This window comes from Carlito syrichta, unplaced genomic scaffold (assembly GCF_000164805.1).
Source record: "Carlito syrichta isolate Samal-C Ts95f unplaced genomic scaffold, Tarsius_syrichta-2.0.1 Scaffold303736, whole genome shotgun sequence".
Classification (NCBI taxonomy): domain Eukaryota; kingdom Metazoa; phylum Chordata; class Mammalia; order Primates; family Tarsiidae; genus Carlito; species Carlito syrichta.
The window spans coordinates 857,632-883,499 of NW_007247832.1; positions in this window are offsets into that span (position 1 = coordinate 857,632).

Below are 25,868 nucleotides of genomic sequence, written 5' to 3' on the forward strand. Positions count from 1 at the left end.
GTGAGTGGATTGCCTGAGCCCGCGGGTTCGAGACCCGCCTGGGCAGGCAAGACCTCATCTCGACAATAAATCAAAAAAATTAGCCGGGTGTGATAGCACGCACCTGTAGTTCCTGCTACTTGGAAAGCTGAGGTGGAAGGATCGCCGGAGCCCAGCAGGTCGAGGCTGCGGTGGCCAGGAGCGGCCACTACACTCCAGTCTGGGCGACAGAGTGAGATTCCAACTCAAAAAAAAAAAAAGTTGGGCTATTGGGCTGTCCTTGTCTTGCATCTGATGGAGATTTGCCGAGGGCATGGGGTAGGCTGCTGCTTGGTCTGCAGTAAAATGTAATTTTAAAGTGTCTGAACACCACCTAAAATCCGCCTATTGGAAATGTATCTTATCTATGTCTAACCTGTGCTGGATTCAAAGCCTGTCAAGGGTAAGGTCTAAGCAAAAATGGCTATGCTGAGGCAAAAAGACTAAGCTAAACTAAATTTATTCTAGATTTCTATAGGTACCTCTTTTCACATTCAAATGCTCCTTAGACTGTTTCTCAGCCTTTTGGCTAAGATCAAGTACAAATACCCCTCAGATACCTTAAAGCAGCCCTGGGGTGGAAAAAAAAAACTGAACAGTCCCCTAATTTTCTTATTAAGTATGATAAGATTTGCATCCGTCAGTCATTCTTTTCTCATGACACACAGTTGAAACGGAGGGACAGTTTAGGATTGCAGAATCAGACTTCAGCAGAGCACTCATCATTCTTAAACTCATGTGTAAAATCAGTTTGTTTAAATGCCAACTCTCTGCCTGCCACTTCTAAAGATTTGAAGGCAGTAAATCTGAATGGGGAGCCTGGACCAACAGACGCCCCAGGTAACAGTGACAAAGGTGATCTGTGGCCCCATATTAAGAGATGCTGATTTAAGGACTGGGGATGAAAACTTGATGTCTTTGGTTTTCTTAAGAGCACTCTAATCCACCCTATCAGCATCCGGCATACAGATGTATTTACAATTTAATGGAAGCTGGAGTGAAGAAAATCGATTTCTGGGGTTGTAACCTAAGAGTGTATCTAAAGACCACTAGGTCTGTCCCCACACCCTATAACACTGACACAAGCGCCCGCATGCATTGCTCAGGCCTGACAGGAAGCATTTTGCACTCCATAGCTCAAGGCAGCCTTGGATCTAAAGCCCCCTCAGAAACACTGGAAGCCCTGAGAGCCTTGCATCTGTGAAGGGTGGGCTTGGGGTGACCGGCTTTCACCTGGGTCCCTCGCCGCCCGAGAGAGACACTGCATAATTCGGGGTGCCCATGAATACTCCCTCAACACAACCAAATTTGGCAAGACTAAAATGGCAGGGACATGTTCAAACCCCCCTATTCAGACCCACAGTGAAACAAACGCAGTCCAAGATCTGCTTCAGGGAAGGTCTCACTCCTGGGTGTTGCCCATTTTCAGTTCGAGGTCAGCTCTCTGCAAGGGCTGTTTTCATCAGGGCAGTTTAATTCTTTAGAGTTGGAAGAGGCCAGGAGTGGTAGCTCAAGTCTGTAATCCCAGCACTTTGGGAGGCCGAGGCGAGAGGATTTCCTAAGCCCAGGGGTTCGAGACCAGCCAGGCAACTTGGTGAGACCTCATCTCTACAATAAATAAAAAAACTAACCAGGTTTGGTGACTCACACCTGTGATTTCAGCTACTTGGAAGGCTGAGGCGACAGTGTGAGACTGTAACTCACACATAAAGAGTCGGAAGCGCACACATACGATGCATGGTCCTGAGCACAAGTATGTTGGATGAAAGGAGGTACCCACAGAAACCTAGAATAAACTTAGTTTAGCGTAGTCTCTTTGCCTCAGCACAACCATTTTTGCTGAGACTTTACCTGGACATGCTTTGAATCTAGCACAGGTTAGACATAGATGGATAAATTTTCAATAGGCAGATTTTAGAAAGCGTTCAGACATTCTACTTCAGGCCAAGCAGCAGCCTACCCGCCCCCCCACCTGAGCACAAATCGCCATCAGATTCAAGACAAGGACAGAACCATAGAAATGATAATAGACCATCTTTTGGTCAAGGAGTTTGTGCATTGCAAATGTCTGACAAAGTCTCTTGCAGGAAAGTCCCCTCCCCTTGTCTCCTCCCATCTAGCCTACCACCTGAGGGCATGAGATGCTAAAGTCTGTCGACCTCAAGATCTAAGATTCATGTGACTACAATCAATGTCAAAGACCAGCAACCTTGGACACTCCTCCGGGCCAAAATCCTCTTACCCCAAAGACCAAAATCCTCTTATCCCCAAGGCCCTTAAATACAGCCACTTCTTGGCCTGTTTCCAATCTGTGAAAAGTGAACAATAAACTTTACTTCTTTCTACTTTCTTCCTTGTTGCAGTCTTGCATTATTCCCGTGGCCTCAGCACGAGCACTGATCCACCTCTCTTCGGTGGGCCCTTTCATTGGACTAACGGGGTTCAGTGGGTGGGCGAGAGGGGCCAGCCCCAGTGAATCCTGGGAAGTGAGTTCGCTTGACACCTCACTCTTCCCTCCGGGAAAAGACCTGCAACTGTCTGACCCTGCCCCGTCGGGGTTAGGGAGATGACACTGACCAAGCGCCCAGGCTTGAAGTCACAGAAGAACCGCCAACAATCTTCCAGATGACAGCACCGCTTTCTCTTCTCACCAGCATTAAATGAGTTCCAGTTTCTCCACATCTTCACCAGCTCTTGCGACTCTGCACTGGAGGGCTGGAGCCTCCTGGCATCCTGCAACCAACCATTTCAAAAGGCTTTTCCGCCATTGGCTGCCAACAATGGAGATCAGAACATGAGCAGTGCCATGCAGAAGACCTTTGCTGGTAAAACTCTTGTGGAAAGATCAAGAGATCGTGATGCAACAGTCTCTTTATGAGCAAATCATGGCTCTCAAGAGGCAAGAAAGTGATGGGGCAGGATTAGGAAGAGACTCAAGGGTTAAGTGGAGACTCTGGGTATTGGCCAAGGTCCCACAAGAGATCAGACAGAGCTCATGCACTCCCAAGAGACACCTGCCAGCTTTGAGATTCATAATGAGAAGTGTTGAGACGGCTGATGGCAATCAAGGAGGATGTCCTTGGTATAATGAAATCTAACATGCAGTGGTGATTCCAAGGTATCACAAACTCACATTGATCAGATAACTAACATGGCCACAGTCATAAAGAAAGTCACTGAAACTGGTGACCTCAGGGTTGCATGAGATAGGGAAAAGATTTTCAACTTACACAGGAAATCAGAGATTTGAGAGAAAGTCTTCAAATGATGGAAAATCACTATCTCAACCAGCTTAGACTATGTACGTTGCACTGGCAAGGGACATTTCTGAAGACAGTTTCTGAGAGCATATAAGGGATGGACAGGATTTATTATTATTTTTTGAGTCGGAGTCTCACTCTGTCATCCAGACTGGAGTGCAGTGGCCGCTCCCGGCCACCGCAGCCTCGACTTGCTGGGCTCCGGCGATCCTTCCACCTCAGCCTTCCAAGTAGCCAGAATTACAGGCATGCACTACCACGCCCGGCTGATTTTTTGATTTATTGTAGAGATGAGGTCTCGCTGCCCAGGTGGGTCTCGAACCCGCGGTCTCAGACAATCCACTCACCTCAGCCTCCCAAAGGCACGGGATTACAGGCTGAGCCACCGAGCCCGGCTAGGATTTATTCTTATTAAAATACAGGCACGGTGGCTCAAGCCTATAATCCCAGCACTTTAGGTTGAGGTGAAGGGATTGGCTGAGCCCACCGGTTCCAGAACAGCCTGGGCAACTTGGCAAGACCTCATCTCTACAATAAATCAAAAAAATTAGCTGGACATGGTAGTGTATGCCTGTATTTCCGGTTACTTGGAAGGCTGAGGTGTTAGGATTGCCTAAGCCCAGCAGGTCGACACTGGGGTGGCCATGAGTGTGCCACTGCACTCTAGCCTGGGCAATGGAGTAAGATTCCAACTAAAATATATATATATATATATATATATATATATATATAATTTTTAAATAATTCAATATGTGAATAGGTGGAATGTCATAATGACATCATAGGATAACTTCTTTGGAGGTTAGTCTGTTCATGTTCTTTGCCCATTTTTAAAGTGGAGTGTAATTTTAGATGAAAATTCAACTGTTCATTCATTAATTATGAGGCAGCACAGAGGGTCTTTGGGAGTTGTGTTACAGAAGTTTCCAGAGCTTCTAGACACAAGTCCCTTATCAGGTAGGTGATTTGCAAATATTTTCTCTGAGTCGGGAGTTTGTCTTTTCACTTTCTTGAGGATATAGTTTCAAGTGGAAATGTTTTTATCTTTGATGAAGTGAAATTTATCTCCTTTTTGTTGCTTGTGCTTTAGGTGTTTTATTGAAGAAGTAATTGTCTGACATAGGATGATGAAGATTTACTCTTGCATTTTCTTCTATGGCTTTCATGGTTTTAGCTCTCACCACCAACTCTATGAGCTACGTTGAGTTCATTTTGTATCTGGTGTGAGATAAGGGTCCAAGTTCATCCTTTTTGCACACAGATATCCAGTTGTTCCAACCGCATTTATTGAAAAGACTTTTTGCTCCTCATTGAAGTGTCATGGCCTCTTTTTCAAAAATAAATTTTCCAATCGATAGGTCTATCCTATGCCTACATTGTCTTGGTTACTGTATGTCACTTTATAGTCAGTTTGAAATCAGCAAGTTTAACTCCTCAAACTTTGCTTTTTTATCAAGATTGTTCTGACTACTTGGAGTCCCCTATGGATTTTAGGATCAGCTTCTCAATTTCTGCAAGAAAATTCAGCTGGAATTTGGAATCTGTGATCACTTTGAAAGAATACTGCCATTTTAGCAGTATTAAGTTTCAGCATCTCAGCTCTGACATATTCATTGAACATATCTATTCATCATCTGTCAACCAGCTACCTCAAGGAAGGCCACAGGCCTCCAATGCACAATTTTCATTTTGTCTAAATTTAAGTGGCAGCACTAGAAAGCAGCAAAGGCATCAATGGCTAACCTAAGAAAGCAATGTCGCCTCAGTATCCTTAAGCTGTTTAGGAAGATTCTTTGAAAATCTTCAGACTTATAAGCATTCTTCTCACTTTGGGAGTTTCGTTGGTTTGCTGGCTTTAGTTCCCACCTGTGCCTGGCACTGTGCTACTTGCTAGAGAAAGGTCATTGGCAATGGACACACCTTGGCTGTCCTCAGTGGTTGAAAACTGAGAACCATGGACACCCTGCTAGGACAGTGTTGAAGGTCGAAGTATGGCTGTCTGTTGTAATTGTTTTCTTTTCGTGTGTGTGTGTTTGAGATAGGGTCGCCCTATCACAAATGTCTATCATTCGCAGGCTCAGATCACTTGAGCAAAATATCATCTTCTTGTTATTTCATCTCAAGAGTTCTTTTTCTTTTTAAGAGAGAAGGCCTTACTATGTTGTCCAGGCTGGTCTCAAACTCCTGAGCCTTTCTCCATGTTGCCCAGGCTGAAGTGCAATGACACAATCACAACTCACAGCCGTCGAACTGGGCTCAAGTGATCCTCCTGCCTCAACCTCCCAAAAGTCGTGTGCCACAATGCACAATGCCCAGCTAATTTTTCTTTTCTTTTCTTTTCTTTTTTTTTTTTGTAGAGATGGAGTCTCACTGTTGCCCAGGCTGTTCTTGAACTCCTGGTCTCAAGTAATCCTCTTGCCACAGTCTCCCAAAGTGCTGGGATTGAGAGCATGAGTCACTACACCCAGCTGTATTAATTTTTTCTCCAGACATGGTGGTGCTTGTTACTAGTCTGTGACAAGTCAATGTTTGTGGTTCCAGGCCGAAGATTGCTTTCCTGGAAAACTCATCGGCCTTGGACAAAATGGAAAACTTAACTGGGATGAGGTAGAAAACAACAGAGGTTAAGAGCATGCATTCATTCCTAACTGCGCTGGGAGCACGAGGGAGGTAGTTTTAACTGGCATATAGCAAAGTCAGAAATCAACTGCTCTTTCCTGTACCTTAGTGAAACAAGACTCTGAGATACAGAAGGTGACATCTGGCTTAATTTACAGAAGCCACAGTTACTAACACCATCGGGAGGTGTTGATTTGTGCCTTGGACTTGCCAATGTCATCTCACACGATCAAAAACCCCTCCTCCCTTGAATGCCTCCTTCCTGAAAGCAAACCACGTTGGAATTCTCAGAACAGGAGACTCGTGCCTGCACTTTGCCCTGGGAACCCATGTGTCCTTCTATCTGTTAACCTTGGGGTGATGCTTCCTGCCAGAGACAGGCCTTCCCCCTGTGATCCACTGGGAGAACCAGGCAAGGAGGCCAAGATGGTGAATTACTACAGTGCTGTAGGCATGAGCACAAGGGTGGGACTCTTCGGAGGACACTGGACGGTGAGGGAGAAAGCAGGGAGGGAAGGGAGGCACGTGGCAACACACTAAGTACCAGGTCGACTCTCGGAGGTGAGAGGGCCACTAGAAGCCCAAACTTCACCTGCATGCAACTTACTTATGTAGTAAATCCTCACTTGTACCCTGCAACTCAAATACAATAAAATCAAACAAAATAAATGAAATAGATTTAAAAAATAAATTTGTGGCTTTCCGTTTCTTTGTTCATTCTCTAAATAGTGTTCTTAGATAAGTAAAATTTCTTAATTTTAACAAAGTTCAAATAATTATCCAAAATTTTTTATTGTTAATGCTTTTTGAGTTCCGTTTAACTTATCTCTGTACTTTCCACTTTGATTCATTAAAATCTTGTTCTGTATGAATTTCTAAAAGTTTCACTGTTTTAGCCTTTGCATTTAGGTTTATGATCCTATGATCCATTACTTTTTTTTTTTTTTGGTACTGCAGAAGTAAGGCTCGTTTTCCCTGTACAAACATCTAGTTGCTCAGTAAAATTATCCAAGCAATAAAATAAATAAATGAAGTGCTGTAGGCCAGATCTACAGGCTTTGGGTGGCAGAGAGCAGAGACCCTTGGGGCCAGGGTCTGAGCTTCTTTGGTAAAGCTTTTCGGTTCTGCTCTGGGGTCTCAGCCTGAGCTGAATATATTTGGGATCCAGCCACAAACACTCTCGGGAATTTTTCAATGTTCTAAGCCATCACAATGACCAGACATGTTGCCAACAGCGCGACCTGTATGACACAGGATGGTTACTTCTTTTGCTCTCTGAAAGTAGCAGCTAGGAGGGAAGGGCAGACCCGGTAGTGGAGGTTTGAGGGTCAGAAGTCTGGTGTCCCTACGTCACTTCAATTCTCCCTGCTGCAGCTCGACCTCAGTTTCCAAGGAGGGAATACCGGCCTGTTGCGGAATGGCTGACCCTCTGAAATTGGTGGGTGGAGGGCAGGCAGCCATCTGGACAGGGGCGGGAGGTAGAATTTTTGTAGAAGGGAACAGCTCTGAAATCCTACCAAAGTGGCTGTTTCAATCATAAATATGAGAAAGCTGAACCTTCATGAATCAAGTTCGATTTCAATTTCCACCTTGGTTTTCATAAAACCAATAATTATTTAGAAAGGACTGGATTGTGCAATAAATAGTGAGCGAATTCAGGCACTGGATGCCATACCAGTCACTGGATGACCATGGGGACAAGGGGAGCAGTCACAGCCCTCACGGGTTGACCAATGTCAAAGAGACACTGAAAATGGAAGAAATAAGGAATGGTAGTTTAGGTCACAATCCAAGAACAGAACAGAGGCAGAGGTCAGAGGTCAGAGCACTGCAGTCAGGGTGGTGGGGCCGGAAGGGGAAGAACTCATTTACTGAGATGCTCGGATGGGAGATTTATGTAGGGTGTGTCACCAAATCCCTATGGGAGATGACATACTTATATGCTCAGAATATGACCTGTGGAGCTGGGGTTCTCAGAGGCCAGGGTAACTGCCCAGGGCCACTCAGGGCATAACTGGCACAACCCCACTCAATTCAGGGAACCAGAGCCCTCCCAGTGCTGTGTGAGGAGAAGCCTTCTCTGTGTCCTTCTTCAACGCAGGAGCAATTGCATGAAGGCGGGCTGCACACTGAGGTCCCAACGGGGCACGAGGGAACAAGACCTTGTCCCAAGGTCACAGGCCCAGGGAGGACTGACCCTGACCCTTCCATCCCAACAGAGTATGCTTCTAGCCAAGCAACTCTGGGTGGCCTCCCTGCCAGACGGTGGCTCTCAGGCCCCCCGCTGCCTCTGTCCCACTCTGAGCCGCTGCTGTCTTTAAAATCCTCCTTTCAGCCGGGCTCGGTGGCTCAGCCTGTAATCCCGCGCCTTTGGGAGGCTGAGGTGAGTGGATTGCCTGAGCCCGTGGGTTCGAGACCCGCCTGGGCAACGAGATCTCATCTCTACAATAAATCAAAAAATCAGCCAGGCGTGGTAGCGCATGCCTGTAATTCCGGCTACTCGGAAGGCTGAGGCGGAAGGATCGCCGGAGACCAGCAGGTCGAGGCTGCGGTGGCCGGGAGCGGCCACTGCCCTCCAGTCTGGGTGACAGAGTGAGACTCCAACTCAAAAAAAAAATCCTCCTTTCTATGCCCTTTTCCCTGACAGGTGAAGAATTGCCCCCATGGTAGCCCTGAATAACATTCATTATCCGTTATCTGTGATGAAAGACCCAATTTACTACCTGGGGACTCCGTCCTCTGAAACCACGCCAAGGCGACATTTTTAATTCCAAGAGGGAACGGCTGCTGGTTTACACCTGAGGACATGGGATGATAAATGAAGAATGGAATGGGTCCCCTCTCTCCGTTCAGGGGGAGGGGAAGGGCACTGCTGGAGACTGTCAAAGCCATTCTGCAGCATTGGGCCCTGGCTCAGGGCCCAAGGAAGAAGCAGCTTTTGAAAGGAGTGGAGGCTGTCATGTCAGAGCCTGGGAGCTTCTTCAGTACCTTGAATGTGGTCACCAGATACACACCATGGCTTGACAGGACAATAAAGGCTATTTAACTTTATGTGCAAAGTTCATTAGCTGGCCTATGCAGAAGAAAGTCACACCCCTGAGAGGTCTCCAGCAGGCACATGTTGAACGTTATGCATTTGAGCAGTTTCCTCTGGTCCATCACTAGCATGGCACAAGCCTCGCTGTGATCCAGGAGGCCTGTGACAGCCTCAAGAGCCCCCTCATCAGGACAGAGAGAAGATGCCCACTGTGGATCCCACAGTGCCATGGAGGAAGCCCTGGCTGCAGTCACCTGCGGGAGCTGATTTGAACACTGGGTCCCACTTCTAAGGGGTGGGTCTTTGCCGAGGGTTTCCTCTCTCCTGCCTGGGATGCACCCACATGAAAATAAATGATTAACACCAGTCTCATTCATCCCAGAGCCCAGGGGCACGTGACTGGTGCTTGGTAGAGCAGCCTGCACATTCAAGTGTACTCCAGGGTACGGGGGTGCTCAGCAGGGCACTACAGAGGTTAGTCCCTAAAGTTGCACTGCTCTCTTGCCTGGGGATAAATCCAGCCGCCAAGAAAGCCTCATCTAGGGGGACCCAGACCTGGGGAGGCCTCTACCCTGCCTGTTCTCTTCAGCCTGATCTTCCATCTCAAAATATCACTGTCATCTGCCAGTTTTCCAGGCTTGCTCTGACAATGCAGAAACAGATTTGAACTTCACACACTGTGCTCTTGCATGTGCCAGTTTCAGAAACAGTGCAGGCGGGGAAGAGCAGGTGGAAAGAGACCCGGTTATTCTTTCAAAATCTGTGTTTAGGGATGGGTGTGGTGGTGCGCACCTGTAGTTCCAGTTACTCAGGAAGCCGAGGTAGAAGGATTGCCTGAGCCCAGAAGTTCAAGGCTGCGGGGAACTGTGATTGTGCCACTGCACTCTAGCCCAGGCAAGAGAGTGAGGACCCCAACTCAAGAAAGGGGGGGAAGAAATCTGGGTCTTTCTCTTCATACAACATTAACAAGCTTAGCTCCTCAGAACCCACTCAACCCCTCAGGAAAATTTTTCAGTTCCAAGTTGCTCTGCTCTGAATATCTGACCCTTCTCCCCCAACCCAAAATTCATATGTTGGGATCATGATTCCCCCAATGTGATGATATTAGGAAGTGGAGCCTTTCGGAAGTGACTAGGCCAAAAGGGTGAAGTCCTTGTGAATCACGGGGTCAGGGTCTTTATAAAAGAGACCCAAGTGAACTCCCTTGTCCTTTCTGCCATGTGAAAACACAGTGAGAAGGCGGCTGTCTGTGAACCAGGAAGTGAGTCCTCACCAGACACAGAATCCGCCTGCCACATGATCTTGGACTTCACAGGCTCCAGAACTGTGAGTGATCCGTTTCTCTTGCTTAAGCCACCTGATCTACTTTGTTATAGCAGCCTGAACATACGAAAACACAGATGGCTCTAACTCTCCCACAGAAGACAGTGGAGGAAGACAGGGACCCGTGCCCAGTCCACTTGCTTCTTTTCTCCAGCTGGTCAAGAGCATCCAGCAGAGGCCTCTTCTGCCCCAGAAGCCCTGTGGGTGTGGCAGGCCGGGGATGACTGCCCCTTCTTTGCCTCAAGGGAAAACAGGAACATGGCAGTGATGCAGTGACATCTTTAGGAGTGAATGTTCAGAGGGGCGTATGTCCCAAACACCACTCCATCCTTACCTATGTGTGAAATATCCCCACACTTCCATGGCAATGCGAGCATATCTGCATTTATTTTCACATAGGGTCACGGGGTCTCTCAGCCTTGAGATGTGGGCACCCTCAGAAGCAGGAAACTTGACTAGACAGGCAAACAAATGTGTTAATATGTAGAAGTTAAGCCAGTGCAGAATCTGTGAGCTACTTAGACATGCTGTGACCTAATGATTTTTAAAGCTTTTATCAGAGTTGGCAAATTTCCACAAATACCAGGCTCGGGCAATTCGGCTTCATATTCAGAATTACATGTCTGTGATGAATACCGTGGACTTGTTAGTATTGGTGCCCTGGGCCTGTTGTGGTCTGAAGGGTACTTGGGCTCACAGTTACCTCCTGGCTTGTTCTGAATCTGTGGGTTACAGCTGTCTGTTGTTGTCGTAGCTATGATTGTTAGAAGGATGGGGTCTCACAGTCTGGAACCAAACAAGAAGCCTCGTCCTGCAGGCTTCATTCTCTGCATCTGTCACCATCTTCTACCGAGGATCGGTTGTCACGCCGCTTCCTGTGGGTGGTGGGCCACAAAACCCACTGGCATGCTGCCATGTGGTTTTTCCCAAAGTCAGTGCAGGGACACAGATGACACTGCCACCAGACAGTTAACAGCTTTACAGTGTCTGTCCTTCTCGGAGCACAGGCATATCACACCAAGAGCATGGTGGTGAATGTACATCCTAGTGGAGGACTGGAAAAATAATTATGTGGTGTGACTGTAGCATCAGCTGCAAATGCAAACACCACCCTATGCACATTCTCATTCTACTTTTTGTGGGGTTTTTTGTTTTGGTTTTGTTTTAATTTTTTGAGTCAGGTTCTCACTGCACTCCCAGGTTGGATTGTAGTGATATGCAGCCTCAACCTCCTGGGCTCAGGCGATCCTTATGCCTTGGTCTCCTGAGTAGCTGGGACTACAGAGATGCACCACCATGCCTGGCTAATTTTTTTGATTTTTTGTAGAGATGAGATCTCACTATGTTGCCCAGGCTGGTTTTGAACTTCCTGGGATCAAGCAATCCTCCCGCCTCTGCCTCCCAAAAAGTTGAAATTACAAGTGTACACTCAGCCAGCACCCTGTTTTTCAAATATTGAAAATATAAGTATAAAAGTGTGGAAGTGCCCATAGCTGGGAAGGCTGAGGGGTTCCATCTCCGGTTCAGCTCTGAGATTTTGTGGTGGCTGCCTGGAACTCCCACTGAGAGCAGTTATCAGGCAGAGTCCAGGCATGCCAGGCAAGAGCTCAGGATTGATCAGTGATGTCTGCCATGGGAGCGAGAGTAGAATGGCGGGACTGATGTGTAGTGTACTTTGCCAACTTGGTGTGTAGTGCAGATTCAATTATGTGCCCCTTGACATCCCCCTCCATTCCCTTTATGCAAATACTCCAAAGACTCTCCTCACTGGATACACTGAATTATTATTCACTAATCATCCCCACAAAGCAAAGAGTGGTCAGAGAAAAGACAAAGGGATCATGGCTATATCAGGAATTGAGAGAAAGTTTTCACTGGAGCCATGCCAATCATGCAACAAGTGGCATGACATGGTGACACAAGCACAGGCTTTGTGTTTGAGTCCCGACTTGTCACCAGCTGAGTTACCTTGAGAAGGTTACTCTACCTGAGTTTCAGTTTCTCCATCTGTAACATGAAGCAAACAGCTCCTGCCTTCCTGGATGTTTGTGAAAATAATAACTGGCACATGCAAAGTTCAGGGAATTATGTTGAGTTCTCTAGGGAGGACAAGGCTGTGAACTGTTGAGGAATGGGAGCTCTGGTTAACAGAGTATTCTGACTGAGTCCCACCGCCATGACGGAACCACATGTCCTAATGGGAAGAGGAATGGAATAAAGTCGGAAGACCCGAACACACGTCCCCAAAGTGGGACCTTGAAAATGGACCTCTCAAAAATGATATATCAGGTGGGGCATGGTGGCTCATGCCTGAAACCACTTTGGAAGCTCAGCACTTTGGAAGGCTGAGGCGAGAGGATTGCCTGAGTTCCCAGAGGTTTGAGACTAGCCTGGGCAAATTGGCAAGACCTCATCTCTACAATAAATAAAAAAATGAGCTGGGCTTGGTGGTGCGCATCTGTGGTTCCAGTTACTTGGAAGGCTGAGGTGGAAGGACCACCCGAGCCCAGGAGGTCGAGGCTGCAGTGGCCATGATTATGTGACTGCATTTTAGCTTAGATGAAAGACTCAAAAATAAATAAATAAATAAATAAATAAAATAAAAATGATGTATCAAATATTTAATTTCTTTCAACTTTTATTTTGTAAAATAGACTATATTTAGAACAGTTTTAGAATTACAAAAAGAAAATTGAGACACTAGTACAGAGAGTTCCAATATATCTCACCCACGGTTTCCTCTATTATTAACATCTTACGTTGGTGTGCTACATCTGTTATGATTAATGAACCAATATTGATAGATTATTATTAACTAGAGTCCATAGTTTATCAAGGTTTCCTTGGTTTTTCCAGGAGCCCAAACAAGATCCCACATTACATTTAGTCATCATGTCTGATTAGGATCTTCTGGGCGGTGACAGTTTCTTGATGACCTCGAGAGTTTTGAGGAGTACTGGTCAGTGTTTTGTAAGATGCTCCCCTCTCTTAGAATGTGTCTGATTTTTCTTGTGATTTGACTGGGGTGATGAAGCCCACAGAGGTCAAGTGCCCTTCTCATCACCACATAGCAAAGGTAAATTCATGATACATCCCTGTTCGTGTTGATCTCGTTCACCTGGCCAAGGTGATGTCTTGGTCCATTTGTGCTGCTATAACATAATACCTTAGACTGAGTAATGTATAAGAACAAAAATGTGCTTCTCACAGTCCTGGAGGCTAAGAAGTTCAAGGTCAAGGAGGTAGCCATTCCATGTCTGGTGGGCATCGCTCTATGCTTCCAAGATGGTGCCTTGTCACTGGGTCTTCATATTGTGGAAAGCGGAAAGGCAAAAGACAGTAAGATGCATCCTTCAAACCCTTTTATAAGATCACTAATCATTCATGATGGTAGAGCCCTCATGACTTTACTTTCCAGAAAACCCTACCTCTTAATACCACTTGAACTTGGATTTAAGTTCCACCGTATGCATTTTGAAAGGATGCATACATTCAGACTACAGCAGGTAGTGCCTGTTGGGTTTCTCCACTGTAAAGTCACTCTGTTTTTCTCTCCCTCTTCCATACTGTGCTCTTTGGAAGGAAGTCACTACACAAAGCCCACACTTAAGGAGTTACATTCCAGTCTCCTTCAGAGGGTAGAATTTGTGTAAATTATTTAGAATTCTTCCACAAGGAAGACTTGTTGTCTCTTCTCTCCCATTTATATTTTTATTCAATCATTTATTTATATAAGTATAGACTCTTAGAAATTTATTTTATTCTTTGGGCCATCACCCAATACCACTTTACTTTCTTGCTCAAATTGTTCCAGTTCTGGCCATTAGGGTCTCTTTCTATTGCTTCCTGTGTCCCTTTGACATATTCCCATCAATGTAGATTTATTTTGTTAGTGTCATTTTTAGGGCTTCCTTACTTTCTGACACGCCAAGTTATCTTTTAACTTGTAATTGGAAATAATTATAAATTCACAGGAAACTGCCAACAAGATATACAGGGAAGTCCCAAGTTCTCTTTCCCAAGCCTCTTTTGAAATTAACATCTTGCCCAAAATAAGAAACAGGAAATTAACATTCGTATAGCTGGGCATGGTGGCTTACACCTATAATCCCAGTACTTTGGTAGGATTGCCTGATCCCAGGGGTTTGAGACCAGCCTGGGCAACTTGGCAAGACTTCATCTCTACAGTAAATTTTTAAAACTTAGCCAGGCAGCCGGGCTCAGTGGCTCAGCCTGTAATCCCGCGCCTTTGGGAGGCTGAGGTGAGTGGATTGCCTGAGCCCGTGGGTTCAAGACCTGCCTAGGCAACTTGGCGAGACCTCATCTCTACAGTAAATCAAAAAATCAGCCGGGCGTGGTAGCACATGCCTGTAGCTCCGGCTACTCGGAAGGCTGAGGCGGAAGGATCGCCTGAGCCCAGCAGGTCGAGGCTGCGGTCGCTGTGATTGTGCCCCTGCACTCCAGTCTGGGCGACAGAGTGAGACTCCAACTCAAAAACAAAACAAAGCAAAACAAACTAACAACAAAAACAAAAACACATTGGTACAATCCAGAGTTTATTCAGATTTCTCCAGGTATACACACATTTATTTGTGTGTGTGTGTGTGTGTGTGTGTGTGTGTGTGTGCGCGTGTGTATGCCCATGTGTAATCCCATGCAAATTTATCATGTGTAGTTTAATGTAACCACCACCCAATCAAAATGCAAGGTTATTCAGTCATCACAAGGCTCCTTCTTGTCACCCCCTACAGACATCCCCTCCCCCTCCCTAATACCTGGTAACCACTAATCCATTCACTGTTTCTGTATTTTTGTTAGTTTGAGAATATTATGTAAATGAAATCACACGCCATATGTAACCTCCTCAGATTGGCTAATTTCACTCAGCATCATTCCCTTGAGATGTATCCAGTTTCTTGTGTGTGTCAGTAGTTCATTCTTTTTCATTGTTAAGTAGTATTCCACGATGTGAATGTTCCACTGTTAGTCATTCACCTGTTGAAGGGTCTCTGAGTAGTGTCCAGTTGTCAGCTATTAGGAAGAGTACTATGAACCTTTGTGCACCAGTTATTCATTGCATACACCTTTCTTTTTTTTTAGAAAGCAGGGTTTATTGAGAGGACAGAAAAGCTCCCACAGTGAGAGGGGACCCAAAAGGGTTGCCCCATTTAATGCACTTTTATTTCTCTGAAATAAACGCTCCAAAGTGCAATTGCTGGTCTTTTTTTTAAAAAAAGAAACAGCCAAACTGTTTTTCAGAGTAACTGCCATTTTACATTCCCACAAGCGCTGTTTGAGAGATCCAGCCTCTCTACAGCCTCGTCAGCATTTGTTGTTACTATTTTTTGTTTCAGCTCTTCTAGTAAATGCATGGCGGTATCTCATTGTGGTTTTAATTTGCGTTTCCCTAATGGCCAATGAAGTTGAAATCTTCTCATGTGTTTATTCATGAATCATAATTTTTTTTTTTTGAGTTGGAATCTCACTCTGTCACCCAGACTGGAGTGCAGTGGCACGTTCACAGTTCACCATATCCCCAACCTCCTGGGTTAAAGTGATCCTTCTGCCTCAGTTTCCTGAGTAACTGGGACTACAGGCGTGCCCCACTGTGCTAGGCTAGTTTTTTTATTCTTTGTAGAGACAAGGTTTCACCATGTTTCCCAGGCTGGTCTGGGTCTACAGACCTCAAGTAATCCTCCTGTCTCGGCCTCCCAAAGTACTAGGATTACAGGTGTGAGTCACCGTGCCCGGCCAATCTTAATTTTTTCAATGCTGAAAATAACAAATATATACTACCACATTACTAAACATGAGTGACTTTTTCTTAGAGTGCGAAAGTATTTACCTTGGGTTCCTTGGACCTCTTCTTAGAAGTCCAGAACCTGTGGGCTCCTGAATATGCAGATGGCACAAGAAGTGAAGCCCAGGGATCCTTCTGTTGAGATAACAGCAGCTGTTAGATGAGCACTTGCTTTATGCCAAGTGAGACCAGGCACCTGAACCTTGCTGAATCCACCAAATCTGCAGGGAACAGGGGAGAAGAGAAAGAATGTATTTTGCGACCTGTCCAAACAGATTGCACAACTAGAATTTAAACTAGGCCTGTGCCACTCCAAAGGGCCTGTACTCTCCATTGTTGTTTTCTTTCTTTCTTTCCTTCTTTCCTTCCTTCCCTCCTTCACTCTTTCCCTGCCTCCCCTGGTGGTAGACCCGGTGACCAGTGTGTGGGTGTGTCCCCTCCTCCCCACCAGTGTCCAGCATCTGTCATTTCCACCTTTTTGCTCATATGCCTAATATTTACAGGCCACACTGTAGCCTTCTCCGAGAAAGGAAGGGAGCAGAATCAATGGCGCCTCAACACTGTGTGCACAGATGTTTGATGCAGGAGTGTCCTCTGGCCCCCCTGGGTAAACATGAAGTGAATTAAAATGTGTTGTATCCACAGCTGCTGTCTCACCACTTTGCTGCCTGAGACAGAAAACATTTTGATTCCTATGATCAAAGCTTTCACCTGCGCAGGGCTCTGATTAAACAGACTGTTCTGGAGCTATTCATGACAGTTGACCGTCTTTCCTCAGATGTTCACATCACAGACACATTCCGCCACCGAGACCCACTTTCCTTCGAAGTCACCTGGTAGCTCTACACGAGTCGCTGGTGCAGATGGGACCATGCTGTAGAGGGCAATGCCCAGGGAGGCCTGGCCACAAGATTGGTGGCACCTGGGCCCCGGGGGCTCTGCAGCGTGGTCACCGCATGAGCTGGGGTTTTTCTGAGAGACAGCAACACACACCTCCCCAGTTTAAGCCACGATGACTCTGGGTCTCAGTCATGCATCTTAGCCAATTCAGACAGTAGCCCCAGAAGCCGTGCACACACCACTGGCCTCCTTTCTCTGTCCACTGCAGACATGACTAATCTATCACTGTCAGGAGTGAGCCTGTGAGCTCAGTGCTCCAGCCAGCCACTGCCAGGCGTTTGGAGCTGCCCCATGGGGGAGTCCCCTGCCATTGCTGTCTGGAGGCTGAACGGTGACACACTGTGTCCTGGAGGTCCTTTCTGTGTTCTGCTGGTCTAAACCCCCGACGCAGCCCCATGGGTTATAAGCCAATCTGCTTGCCTTCTGCAGGGGACAGAAAGGAAGGAGTGAGTCCCCACTGGTGATCAGGAAGCCAGCCCAGCTGGCAGGGGACACCCAACTCAACTCAGGAAACAACTGACCTTCAGAATTGATATTCTCCTTCTGGGTCTACTGCTCAACATTTTGCCCCCAAATAAAGTCACCGAAGGATGTGTCTCCCATGCCCCTTGCCCCCAGATGGCCCCAGTAGAAGTTCTGGGAGTGAGTTTTTGAGAGGACAGAGCAAGCCAGGCACCTGGCAAAGAAGGCCACTGCCCTCAAAGGCCAGCACGGCTCCGTCCGAGTCTCATTTGGTGCCTGGTGGCTGGCTGCGTTCCCAGCTCCAGGCTACTCTGGAATGAAAGACTAAACATACCTCAGGAGCCAACTGGGGGGTGTCTCACCAAGAGGTCAGCTCCTGGGCTGGGGCCGGACTGGAATCGCACCACTCTGTCCCCCCTGGAAGGCTTCAGGCAAGGTGAGAGCCAGCCAGGTAGCTTCTCAAACCTGGGGCCCCTCTGTAATGTGAGTAAATGGGAGAATGCATAAAACACACTCAGCCCACTCCTGATGGGTGGCAAGTATGCAATGACGCCAGGCGTTTATCTCTGGGGTCGATGGTGTCAACTTCACTTTTCTTTTTTATTATTATTTTTTTGAGTCAGAGTCTCACTTTGTCCCCCTGACTGGAGTGCAATGGCATGCTCATGGCCACTGCAGCCTTGACCTGCTGGGCTCAGGCGATCCTCCCTCCTCAACCTTCCAGATAGCTGGAACCATAGGTATGTGCCATCACACGCGGCTAATTTTTTTATTTATTGTAGAAACGAGGTCTCACCAAGTTGCCCAAGCTGCTCTTGAACCCCTGGGCTCAGGCAATTCTCTCATCTCCACCTCCCAAAGTGCTGGGATTATAGGCATGAGCCACCGTGCCCGGCTATCAGTTTCATTTTTCAGATGCAGCATAGAGGAGGTGAGGGATCCCCCAGGGTGGGAAAAGGGGTGTCCTGTTGGAATCTCCCATGAGCTTGTGGGCTCTGGCTGCTCCAAGCTGCCATCTAAGAGCATCAGCTCACTGAGAGCCACCCACATGGCCATTGTGGACTCCAAGAGCCAATGGGCTGAGCTGCCCGACCACCAGGGTGGCCCTGAGGGATCTCCTGAGCTCTTCTGTGGGCCAAGGGCAAGTCCAGAACCTCCTAAGAAATTAAAGACACTGCGGCAGAAGTTGATGCTTCTAGGGTCTATTCCAGAATGCTCTTGGGTTCCAGGCTTCTCATTGGGCAGGCCCAAGCTGGAGGGGTGGGCAGGACCCAACCAGCCTGGCTATATGACATACCTGGTAAAATGATGTCCTTATTATGGTCACAGGGACACAGTCAGTCCTCCCTAGGCACTGGCCACTCCCAGTGTCCACAGCTTCACTTGCCCCCACGTACATGGAGCAGAAACGTCCCACTTGGGCCACTGTCACCCTCTACATGTCCCCACATGCCCTGGGGCTGCCACCATCCCATGAGTCACCCTGTCTTCTCCTAGAATGGAGACAAGCATCCATAGCCAGCGACTCTAACCAACTGCGATACCCATGCTCAGGCCACGTCTGCCGAGGAGGGGACTCCTGACCGTCTGTCGTGTGTCCTTCTCGGCAGCTGCAGAGTTACCCTAGGCCTGCAGGTGCCCCTCTGTGGTTATCAGACTTCCTGGGGAGTACCCCAGTTCTAAGCTCACTGTGTGACCTCACGATTCTAGAGAGCCAGTTTCCTTGTTTGAAATATTAGTATATTCCGACTTGCAACTATCACAAACATCAGGATGATTCAACATTAGAAAGGGTGTTCTATACACGTGAGGCATCTGACATTTCATGCACACCTGCATGTCACGGCTTTTTGTTTTATTTTTAAAATATTATTTATTGTATTTTATTTTATTCTGAAGTTGTGTGGTACAATTCAGGATTAGGTATACAAGTGGTCACCATACAGATAAAGTTTGGGTCTCCGTTTGGTCCTCATTTGCCTGGTTTGAGATCAGGCACCTTTATTGATGTTGTGTCCCCCCACGTCATGACTTTGATCACTAATGTTACCAGACTCAGAGCTTGGAGGGTCGTTACTGTCCTGGCAGTAGTGGAAAGCCTCTCCTTTGGGGAAAGGGTTTGTTTTTGTTTTTTAAGATGTGGGGTACAATTCAGGGTTCGGTCTATAAGTGGTCATCGTACAAGTAAAGTTTGGGCCTCACTTCGATCTCTACTTCACCTAGTTTGAGAGGGCAAGGGCTTTTCAGAGACCCCTGGTAGCTCCCTGAGGGGTGACATTTTTCTGCTTTGCTTCACTTGAGCCTCCTATAGTTCACCTATAATTCTCCATGTCCTCACACGCTCTTGCCTTATGGCCACAATAGACCCAGGACCAGTGTCATTGTTATAATCCACCTTTTTGTTTTAAGAGACAGGGTCTCACTCTTGTCACTCAGGCTGGAATGCAGTGGTGTGATCATAGCTCACTGCAGCTTCGAACTCCTGGCCTCAAGAAAACCTCCAACATCAGCCTCCCAAGTAGTCGGGACTACAGGCACGTGCCACCACGCCCGGCTAATTTTTAAAATTTTTTCATAGAGGCGTGTCTCACTGTGTTGTCCAGGTTGGTCTCAAACTCCTGGGCTCAAGCAATTCTCCCGCCTTGGCCTCCCAAAGTGTTGGGGTTACAGGTGAGAGTCACCATACCTGGTCAATCCACAGGTGAAGGAATGGGGTCCCCCTGTTCGCAGAGCCAAGACTTATCCTCGGGGACTTCTGGCTGCAGACCCAAGGCCCACTGCCCTCCATCAGTCTGGCTTTCCCCGTGTGCATGAATTGTATTTAGTGGCAGTTTTGTTTTGTTTTTTTAATTAACAAAATCATGATCATTGCCACTTCTGTCTGCAGTGTCAGAAAGCACAACCCAAGGGGAAGAGAGATGAGAAGTTGCCACGTCCCACATGGAGCTGGGCTTGGTGGTTTCCTTGTGCTGGGCCATTTCTGCATCATGGCTGCCCCCTGGCTTCTGCCCGGGGCTGGGCCTGGAATTAATCCAATATGGCCTGGACACCAGGTCTCCGGTTCATCTTGCCGTCTCACCTGGCACTTTCTGGCTGGCAGGGTGTGGAGGAGATGGCCGAAAGGGCAATGCGGAGACCCCCGTGAACTGAGAGACCCACCACCCCATGGGGGCAACATTCAGGGGTGGCCCTGATAGGCGTGGTTAAAGGCACACCTCCAACCACAGACTGACCTGCCGGCGAAAAGTTGTGGGACGCTTGCCATGTATGTGATAAAACAGAAATGGCCATATTTATTAGATAATTTGGAAGGCGCAAACCCAACTGCCCTTGAGGAGACAAGACACACTTACTTGAAATTTGGTGCAGTGTAATATACAATGTATACTAGTAATACATTTAAGGTTAATTTAGCCAGGTGTGGTGGCTCACCCCTGTCATCTCAGCACTTTGGGATTGCCTGAACTCAGGGGTTCAAGACCGGCCTGTACAACTTGATGAGACCTCATCTTTACAATAAATAAAAAAAAAGCCGGGCATGGTGATGCGTGCCTGTGGTTCCAGCTGCTTGGAAGGCTGAGGTGGGAGGAGCCTCTGAGCCCAGCAGGTTGAGGCTGAGGTGGCTATGAGTGCGTCACTACACTCCAGCCTGGGTGACAGAGTGAGACTCTGACTCAAAAATGAATTAATGAATTAAAAAATAAAGTTGATGTATAGGATATAGACGAGAGGAGTTTTAAGAACTGTGGAGAGTCTGAGATGAATAAGCCTGCCACAGTTTCATGGGTGCTGGCAGAAGACACAGGCCCCCTGGGTCAGAGACAAGAGATTACTGCAGCACAGAAAGATCATGAGATTGACGTTTGCATCTGAGCCTCTAGTATCCCTTGGGGTGGCACGGTGTGGTCTGTGTACAGGCCACTTTCTTCATAGCTCAGGAACCCTGTACTTAGGAAACCCCCAATCTTGTAAGGGGACTGCAGGCAAGCCTGCCTAACTTGTGCTCTGGAAGGAGGCATTCTCTTTATTATGCTACTCCATAAAGAAATCTGCCTTTAGACAAGGCAGATTTACTAACTTTAATACACAAACATCCTTGAAGCAAACATCCAAAGAAAACATCTTTGTCCAGAACAAAGGCCATCAGTGCCCTTGCTCCCCAAGAGTTCTGTGGGGAATTGCAGAATTATCTCCTAGGAAGATCAAAATCTATACATGAGAGAAAGACTTCACCTAGCTAAAAGGGGAGGGCCACTTCCAGTTGACTGAGGAGACAAGCTGTGATTTCTTTTTCCAGCATTTTTCCTGTCTGCTCTGTTTAATTTCATGTCAGCAATCTGTGTGTAAAAATTTCTTTCTTTCCTTTTTTTTTTTAGAGATAAGATCTTGCTATGTTGCCCAGGCTGGTCTGGTCTCTAACACCTTGGCTCAAGCAATCCTCCTGCCTTGGGTTCCCAAAGTGCTGGGAATATAGATATGAGCCATCGTATCCGGCCTGTGTGTAGAGATTTCCTGAGCACACATCCAGGGGAGGAAGTACCACCCAAAGAAGCGTGGGTCAAAGACAGAAAACAACTGAAAGGTGTCACTACCTTTTTTTTTTTTTTTTGAGTTGGAGTCTCACTCTGTCATCCAGACTGGAGTGCTGTGGCCGCTCCCAGCCACCGCAGCCTCGACCTGCTGGACTCCGGCGGTCCTTCCGCCTCAGCCTTCCAAGTAGCGGGAATTACAGGCGCACGCTACCACGCCCAGCTAATTTTTGATTTATTGTAGAGATGAGGTCTCGCCAAGTTGCCCAGGTGGGTCTCGAAACTGTGGACTCAGGCAATCCACTCACCTCCCAAGGCACGGGATTACAGGCTGAGCCACCGAGCCCAGCAGGTGTCGCTATCTTGAAAGGAATCCGAAAGGTGGCTAGGAGATCCTTAGGGCCAGAGACCCTGACGGGACCTCCTTCAGAGGTGCTCACCCAAGAAGGGAGGGGGAAGCTGAGCAGAGAACTGCTCTTGCCAACACGGACACTCTGGCCCCTGTTCTGTGGGAGCCTGGAATGGTGATGCCAGTGACGGAGGCCTCTGCCATTGTCGGCTGCCTGAACAAACAGAGTGGTGAGAAACTCCAAGAACACAGCCTGGAAGTCCTGCTCCAGGCTTTGAGAACAGTCTGTGACTCCGAGGCTGTTCTGCCTTTTCCATAAGGAGGAGAGAGACTAACAGAGCGGCCTGTTCCCTGGGAATTCACAGGATTCTGTTTTTCTGGGGCCTGTGTTCCCAACACCATGCCAGGGGGTGCAGAATGCCACAGATGGACAGATGCATTTCTCTGAAGCATTTTTATTAATTCGCTCATTCATTTATTCAATAATGAGTGTATGCATTTATTTCATAACAAGCCAACTCAACTTGCCATGTGCTAAGGTAATGCAAGTTGTAGTTGTATGTATAGTAAGTTAACATAAGTATTTTGGAGTAGGATGCAAAATTTGCATTATTTTTCCCAAATATATCTATGGTTATTAAAAAATAGCTTCAACTAGTTCATGTCTTCATTTATTCAGTCAAATTTTCTCAAGCAACTGCTTGTTTGTCTTTTGTTTTTTTGAGTTGGAGTCTCACTCTTTGTTGCCCAGACTGGAGTGCAGTGGCACACTCATGGCCACTGCAGCCTCAACCTGCTGGGCTTAGGCAATCCTACCACCTCAGCCTTCCAAGTGGCTGAACTACAGACGCACGCCACCACTCCCAGCTAGTTTTTTGTGATGTATTGTAAAGATAAGATCTCACCAAGTTGCCCAGGCTGGTCTCGAACCCCAGGCTCAGGAAATCTTCTCACCTCAGCTTCCCAAAGTGCTGGGATTACAGGCTCAGCCACTGTGCCTGGCCTTCAAGCAACTGCTATGCACAAATCAATGCGTAAGATTATTTTATTTTGAGTCAGGGTCTCATTGCGTTGCCCAGGTTGGAGTACAGTGGTGTAATTGTAGCTCACTGTAACCTTGAACTTCCTGTCTCAGCCTCCCAAGTAGCTGGGACTACAGGCACCTGTCACCATCCCTAACTAATTATTATTATTATTTTTTGTAGAGATGAGATCACTCTATATTTCCAAGCTGGTCTTGAACTCCTAGCCTCGAGCTATCCTCCTTCCTCAGCCTCCCAAAGTGCTGGAATTACAGGCCTGAGCCACCGTGCCCAGTGCAAGATCATTTTAGGAAGGGATCAATGCTATAAAGAAAATAAAACTGAACAAAGGGTTAGACAGCGATTGAAGGCAGGGATGCCTAAACTAGGAAGATAGTCAAAGAGGAGGTGACATTTTAGTTGAAACCTGAATGACGAAAGGAGCAAGGGTGAGTTTCCTGGGGGTGATCATTCAGGCAAAGGGAAAAGCAGATGCAAAAGTCCTGAGGTCAGGGTGTTCAGAGGGTGGGAAGGAGGCCAGTGTGGTCAGAGCGCGGCGTGCAAGGAGGTGAAAGGCGAGAAGTGGCAGTGAGAGACAGGAAGGGGCCCACCAGTGCAGGTGAGAGGAGCCACAATGAGCAGTGCCACGGGAAGCTTTCGTGGGGGGGTTATGACATCTGACGCGTGCTTCAAACAGCAGCATGGGCAAGCATGTAGGCAGAGACCGGTGAGCAGGCTGGTGTTGGTTTGTGAGTTCTCTCCACTGGCCTTGTAGGTACCGGACAGAAGGGTTGAATGAGAAGCCTGGTCTTCTCGGGATGCCAATTCTGGGACCCAGTGGGGAAATTCTCCCAGCATGCATCTGAAGCACATGGGGCAAAGATACCCCAGATGTGGATAAAAATGCATGCCACGACAGCAATCTGCAGCTCACCGGGGACGGCAGCTGATGGGCACAGAAGAGCCACTAGCCAGGAACTGGCCTCCTGAAAGGGAAAAAGACCAGACTTGCTCGTGACCTCTCAGCCCACTCAGAACTTCTGGCCGGAAGCAGCACTCTGATTCCACGTTGGCCTTTCTGCTGCACTGACACGTGGCAGTTTGGGGGTGAGAGTCAGCAAAGAGCAAAGAAGAAACCAGCCACGCGTGTCCCTGCCGAGTGACCTTTGTTGGAACCTACTGTGTGCACAGTGTAAGAGATGCCTGCCGCGGGACAGAGAGGCAGGACAGAGGCATCCCGAGATGACAGCACAGGCTCCCACAGTCCTCATCCCCTGGGGACAGCGGGCTCAGCACTCCCCATGGACGGCCAGGCCGGTGCAAGGTAGCAGGGGGTCAGGGTCACAGTCAGGAGCTGACCTAGAGCCTGGCTGCCCATGGGCACCGACCTCAGCACAGGCACGAGAGCACGCCCACCGGGCCCTCCCAGGAGGTAAGGCCTGACCGGCAGGGGTGACCTCTACCACCTCCTCCGAGGCCACTCAGGTCACAGTTCCCAGCCCGCCAGGCCAGCCACACCACGTGGAGGTCCGGCCTGGACTCCATCTGTGTCAGCCACATCCACACATTGGTATCTCCCCAAAGAGTCTTTTCAAGCCTGCTAACGAACCTACATTATTATTTTACTTTTCCGGGAAAATTGTGCATGGTTTGGTGAGTACACTGAGGCCTGTTCAGTGTTCCCTGCTCACATCCCCAGGCAAGGCAACTGAGCCACTCTGGGCTTCTGGGTCTGAAGCGCGTCCTCTTTGGCTGAGTTTCCAGAGAGAGGAGAGCGGTCACTCGGGACCTTGAGTTCTCAACTGCGCAGTCACTATGCAAGTTGGGATTCGTGGTTTACAAACTGCAAAAACCCACCCTGGTTAGCTTATGCAGGGCAGGAACTCGTTGGAAGGGTATCTGGTGACTCAAAATGGAAAAATGGGCACTGTGGCTGCCACCCCAGCTGGGTTGCCCTTGGGGTGAATCCTGTGGGGTCTCCCATGTCTCTGCAGCTCTTGTTCCAGCAGCAAAGTCCTGCTGGGAACATCTGGGTGACCAAGGGTGGGTCACGTGCTTGTGTTCAGAGAGTATCCCAGGCCCTGGCTCCTACCTCCCTCATAAAAAGGGCTTTAAGATAATAAGCTACAGAATGAAAAATGTCCACTCTAGTCACTGAAAGCTGGAGGGATACTGAGCAATAGCTTTTGTTACAAGAAAAAAACCCTAGGACCAATGATATTTAACAGAGTTTAATCAAGCAAAGAATGGTTTGCGAATTAGGAAGCCCCGGAACCAGGACAGACTGGGAACGACCCCAACGTGGCCACATGGTGGAAGCAGCTTTATGGACAGAGAAAGGAATGTGGCCCAGAGAGCACAGAAGTGAGAGACAGAGCAGCTGGGTTGGGGACGCCTCAGCCTTTGCCTTATTTGAACCTGGTTTGACTAACTGGCCACACTTGACAGGATGTAAGTCGGTGATGGGTCCAGTCTGTTTGCTCATCTAGTTAGTTACCAGGAAAGGTTACCGATAAATCTCTAGGTTAACCCCCAAATATGCAAGGGGG